Source organism: Chiloscyllium plagiosum, chromosome 11 (genome assembly GCF_004010195.1).
Source record: "Chiloscyllium plagiosum isolate BGI_BamShark_2017 chromosome 11, ASM401019v2, whole genome shotgun sequence".
Taxonomy (NCBI): Eukaryota; Metazoa; Chordata; class Chondrichthyes; order Orectolobiformes; family Hemiscylliidae; genus Chiloscyllium; species Chiloscyllium plagiosum.
This window is the reverse complement of record NC_057720.1, coordinates 31,716,139-31,722,335: the sequence shown is the minus strand read 5'-3', so window position 1 is coordinate 31,722,335 and position 6,197 is coordinate 31,716,139.

The following is a 6,197-nucleotide window of genomic DNA, read 5'->3' as shown; positions in this document are numbered from 1 at the left end:
TGGTCCATATCCCTCCAAACCCTTCCTATTCATATACCCATCCAAATGCCTCTTAAATGTTGCAATTGTACCAGCCTCCACCACATCCTCTGGCAGCTCATTCCGTACATGTACCACCCTCTGTGTGAAAATGTTGCACCTTAGGTCTCTTTTATATCTTTCCCCTCTCACCCTAAACCTATGCCCTCTAGTTCTGGACTCCCCAACCCCAGGGAAAAGACTATTTATCCTATCCATGCCCCTCATAATTTTGTAAATCTCCATAAGATCACCCCTCAGCCTCCAACACTCCAGGGGAAAACAGCCCCATCTTGTTCAGCCTCTCCCTGTAGCTCAAAACCTCCAACCTTGGCATTATCCTTGTAAATCTTTTCTGAACCCTATCAAGTTTCACAACATCTTTCTGATAGGAAGGAGACCAGAATTGCATGCAATATGCCACTTCTCAGCCCATTGGCCCATCTGGTCCAGATCCTGTTATAATCTGAGGTAACCTTCTTCGCTCTCCACTACAGTTTTGGTGTCATCTGCAAACTTACTAACTGTACCTCTTATGCTCACATCCAAATCATTTATGTATATCACAAAAAGTAGAGGACCCAGCACCAATCCTTGTGGCACTCCACTGGTCACAGGCCTCCAGTCTGAAAAACAACTCTCCAACACTATCCTCTGTCTTCTACCTTTGAGCCAGTTCTGTATCCAAATGGCTAGTTATCCCTGTATTCCATGAGATCTAACCTTCCCCATGGGGAACCTTGTCGAATGCCTTACTGAAGTCCACATAGATCACATCTACTGCTCTGCCCTCATCAATCTTCTTTGTTACCTCTTTAAAAGACTCAATCAAGTTTGTGGGACATGATTTCCCACACGAGGAGAAAGTGAGGTCTGCAGACGCTGGAGATCAAAGCTGAAACTTTATTGCTGGAACAGCACAGCAGGTCAGGCAGCATCTAGGGAACAGGCTGAAACTTTATTAGGCTGAAACTTTCTTCAGGAAGGGCACATGCCCTTCCTGAAGAAGGGCATGTGCCCGAAACGTCGAATCTTCTGTTCCCTAGATGCTGCCTGACCTGCTGTGCTGTTCCAGCAATAAAGTTTCAGCCATGATTTCCCACACACCAAGCCATGTTGACTATCCCTAATCAGTCCTTGCCTTTCAAAATACATGTACATCCTGTACCTCAGGATTCCCTCCAACAACTTGTCCACCACTGACGTCAGGCTCACTGGTCTATAGTTCCCTGGCTTGTCTTTACCGCCCTTCTTAAACAGTGGCACCACGTTTGCCAACCTCCAGTCTTCCGGCACCTCACTTGTGACTATCAATGATACAAATATCTTAGCAAGAGGCCCAGCAATCACTTCTCTAGTTTCCCACAGAGTTCTCGGATACACCTGATCAGGTCCTGGGGATTTATCCACCTTTAACCGTTTCAAGACATTCAGCACTTACTCCTCTGTAATCTGGACATTTTATAAGATGCCACCATCTATTTCTATATCTTCCATATCCTTTTCCACAGTAAATACTGATGCAAAATATTCATTTAGTATCTCCCCCATTTTCTGTGGCTCCACACAAAGGCCGCCTTGCTGATCTATGAGGGGCCCTATTTTCTCCCTGGTTACCCTTTTGTCCTTAATATATTTGTAAAAACCCTTTGGATTCTCCTTAATTCTATTTGCCAAAGCTATCTCATGTCCCCGTTTTGCCCTCCTGATTTCCCTCTTAAATATACTCCTACTTTCTTTATACTCTTCTAAGGATTCACTCGATCTATTCTGTCTATACCTGACACATGGTTCCATCGTTTTCTTAACCAATCCCTCAATTTCTTTAGTCATCCAGCATTCCCTATACCTACCAGCCTTCCCTTTCGCCCATAGATTCTATGATTCTATGATCTATGAACAACCTACTCAGGGACAGGATATTTTAGATCTAGTAATGTGTACTGAAATAGGATTAAGGAGAGATCTTATGCCCGAAACGTCAATTCTCCTTCTCCGAAGGGCTTATGCCCGAAACATCAATTCTCCTTCTCCGAACGGCTCATGCCCAAAACGTCGATTCTCCTTCTCCTTTGATGCTGCCTGATCTGCTGCGCTTTTCCAGCAACACATTTTTAAGGAGGGATCTCACAGTTAAGGATGTTTGGGGGGATAGTGATCACAACATGGTAGAATTTAAAATTTGGTTTAAGGGAGAGTAACTCAGGTTTCAAACCATTATCCTCAACCTAAATTAGGGCAATTACAGAGGTATGAAGAAAGAATTGTCGAAAGCAGGTTAGGAAAATAAATCAAGGGGGAAGTCAGTACATGAGCAGTGGTAGACATTTAAGCAGATAGATCATAATGCTCAGCAAAAATCTATTCAAGATCAATGAGAAGGATTGTGATTAACAAAGGCAGTCAAGGAGAGAAGCCAGTCAAAAAACAAGACATACAGAGTGCCAAAAACTAGTATAGGCCAAAAGATTGGAAATATTTTATGAACAACCCTAATGGATCTCTAAAGAGCTAATAAAAAAAGCGAAAATTAATTATGTAAGTAAATTGGCAAGAAATGTAAACTTTAACAGCAAGAGCTTCTATGAACATATAAAAAGGAGAGCAACTAACCGCTGCAGTCCACTATAGGATGACCCACAATGCCATAGGAAGAGAATTCCAGAATTTTGACCCAGCAACAGTGAAGGAGCAGCAATATATTTCTAAAGGCAAGATTCAATTACACAAAGTTTGTGGGAGAGGCCTATCCACGTGTTTATCGAGGTCTCAATGGCTCCAGAGAGATTTGTTTTTGTTTGCACGGAACTCGGAAGCCTATCCTTTCCAAATTATTTGTTGAAGTTTTGATATTAAATAACATCGGGAATCAGGGATCGACATTCCTTTACTCAGATCCAGAGATCTGAGAGCCCATGGATACAGGATTTGAGGAGAAGGCTGTTTTTGTTTATAGGAGTTTCAACTAAGTGCTCGATTTTTAAGATTTTAATTTTTTTTGTCTTTCGCATGCTTAAAATTAAAACTGTGGGGAAGGGAAAGGTACTTCGCTTTCTTTAAAAAAAAGGTTATTTTTAGCACTTATTTTTAAAAGAATTATAGCTTTGGCTTTCCCACAATAGTATTTCAGCTGTAATCAGTCTACAAACACTGGATTTGAGAAAAGTGTGGGTCCTTTTAGGCAAATCCACATGAACAAACCTTTAAGGGACAGTTATGGCAGTCTCTGGAGTGGTATGCTCCCCCAGTCAGATGTGGGAGATTAGAGAACAGTTGACTGTGCCTGGCGACTATGTCTGCAGGAGGTGTGTTTGGATCTGTCTCATATCACATCGTTTGAATCAGCTGGAAGGCAATTAGAGCCACTGAGGAGCACACAGAAGACACTTAAGAATGAATCTTATGTTAAGTTGGCTTTGTCAAGAATGAAAGGAGTAATTGTTATAAGGGACTATCCTGTCGGGGGCACAGACAGCAGGAGATTCTGCAGCAGTGAGCACAAATTCAGGATGGTATGTTGCCTCCCTGATACCAGGATCAAGGACATCTCAAAACAGTTGCAGCATATCGTCAAAGGGCAGAGTGAGAGGTTGGCGTACCGATTGGGAAGAACAACATAGTTAGGGAAAGGGTTGAGGCTTTACAGAGTGAATATAGGAAGTTCAGGAGAAGGTTAAAGAGGAGAGCCTCAAAGGTAGTCATCTCTGGATTCTGGATTAGTGGTGCTGGATGAGCACAGCAGTTCAGGCAGCATCCTAGGAGCAGCAAAATCGACGTTTCGGGCAAAAGCCCTTCATCAGGAATAAAGGCAGAGAGCCTGAAGCGTGGAGAGATAAGCTAGAGGAGGCTCTAATCTCTGGATTATGCCCAGTGCCATGTGCTAGTGAGAGTAGAAATAAGAAAATAGGGCAGATAAGTCAATGGCTGAGGAAATGGTTGTAAGCACTCAGATTTTTGGGTCATTGGGATCTCATGATCTAATTAGAAGAGTGTTTGTGTATCCTCAGTAGTAGTGAGAATAGAAAGACGGATGATGATGAGCAAATTAATTAGAAAAGGCAGGCAAGACCAAGTCAGAAAATGAGGTAACTCTAAAGAATAGGAACAGCAAGGTGGCACAGTGGTTAGCACTGCTGCCTCACAGTGCCAGGTACCTGGGTTCGATTCCAGCTTTGGATGACTGTCTGTGTAGAGTTTGCATGTTCTCCCTGCATCTGTGTGGGTTTCTTCTGGGTGCTCCGTTTTCCTCTCACAGTCCAAAGATACGCATGTCAGGTGGATTGGTCATGCTAAATTGCCCATAGTGTCCAGGGATGTGTAGGTTAGGTGGATGAACTGGGGAAATGCAGGATTACTGGGATAGGGTAGGGAGGGGTGGGTCTAGGTGAGATGCTTTTCAGTGCGTCAGTATGAACTCAATGGGCTGAATGGCCTGCTTCCACACTGTAGGGATTCAATTCTGTGAAAATAATTAAACTGCATTTATTTCGATGCAAGCGGTCAATGAACTCAGGGCTTGTTTGGGAACATGGGACTGGGACATCATAGCTATTACAGAAAAATGGCTGAGGAAGGGACTGGATTGGGAGCTCAATATTCTGAGGTTTAGATGCTGTAGATAGGATAGAAAGGGAGGCAAAAAAGGAGGGGATTGGCGCCTTGATTAAGGAAAACATTATGCTTTATTCTCCTTAGAGAATATTCCTAAAGGATTGCCCTGTGAAGTTATATAGGTGGAACTCAAAATTAAGAAGGGTATGATCACCTTGATGGGATTGTACTCTAAGCCCCCCAGTAGTCAGTGGGAAATGGAGGAACAAATATGTAGAGAGATATCAAATATATAAGAATAATAGGGCTGTAATAGTAGGGGATTTTAACTTAACATGATGCCTCACTGACTTAACTGAGTTTTTTGAAGAAATAACGAAGAGGATTGATGAAGGCAGGGCAGTGGACGTGATCTATATGGACCTCAGTAAGGAGTTTGATAAAGGTCCGCATGATAGACTGGTTAGCAAGGTTAGATCGCATGGAAAACAGGGGAACTAGCCATCTGGATACAGAACTGGCTTGAAAGTAGGAGATAGAGGGTGGTGATAGAGGGTTGCTTTTCAGACTGGAGGCCTGTAACCAGCAGTGTGCCACAAGGATCAGTGGTAAGTCCATTCCTTTTTGTCATTTATATAAATGATTTGGATGGGAACATAGGAGGTATCGTTAGTAAGGTTGCAGATGACACCAAAACTGAAGGTGTAGTGGACAGCGAAGAAAGTAACCTTAGTGTACAATGGAACCTTGATCAGATGGGCCAATGGGCCAAGGAGTGGCAGATGGAGTTTAATTTGAGGTGCTGAATTTTGGAAAGGCAAATCAGGGCAGGACTTGTACACTTAATGGTAAGGTCCTGGGGAGTGTCGCTGAGAAAAGAGACATTGGAGTGCAGATTCACAGTTCCTTGAAAGTAGAGTCGCAGGTAGACAGGATACTGAAGCAGGCAATTGGTAGGCTTGTCTCTATTAGTCAATGTTTTAAGCATAGGAGTTGGAAGGTCATGTTGAGGCTGTGGAGGATATGGTTCACCACTTTTGGAGTACTATGTTCAATTCTGGTCATCCTCCTATTGGAAGGACGTTGTGATACTTGAAAGGGTTCAGAAAAGATTTACAAGGATGTTGCCAGGGTTGGAGGGTTTGAGCGATAGGGAGAGGCTGAATATGCAGGGGTTATTTTCCCTGGAGTGTCGGAGGCTGAGGAATGACCTTATAGGGGTTTATAAAGTCATGAGGGGCATAGATAGGGTGAATAACCAAGGTCTTTTCCCCAGAGTACAGGAGTCCAAAACTAGAAGGCATGGTTAAGGTGAGAGGGGAAAAATTTAAAAGGGCCTAAGGGGCAATCTTTTACATGCAGAGGGTGGTGCATGTATGGAATGAGCTGCCAGAGGAAATGGTGAGGCTGGTACAATTGCAACCACAGGAAGGCTTTAGAGGATTATGGGCCAAATGCTGACAAATGGGACTAGGTTAATTGAGGATATCTGATCAGTATGGACAAGTTAGACTGAAGGATCTGTTTCCATGCTGTACAGCTCTGACTCTATAACTCTATGACTGAATTGCCACAGTGTTAAGGGCTTAGATGTTGAGGAATTTTTAAAATGTATTCAAAGAATTTTT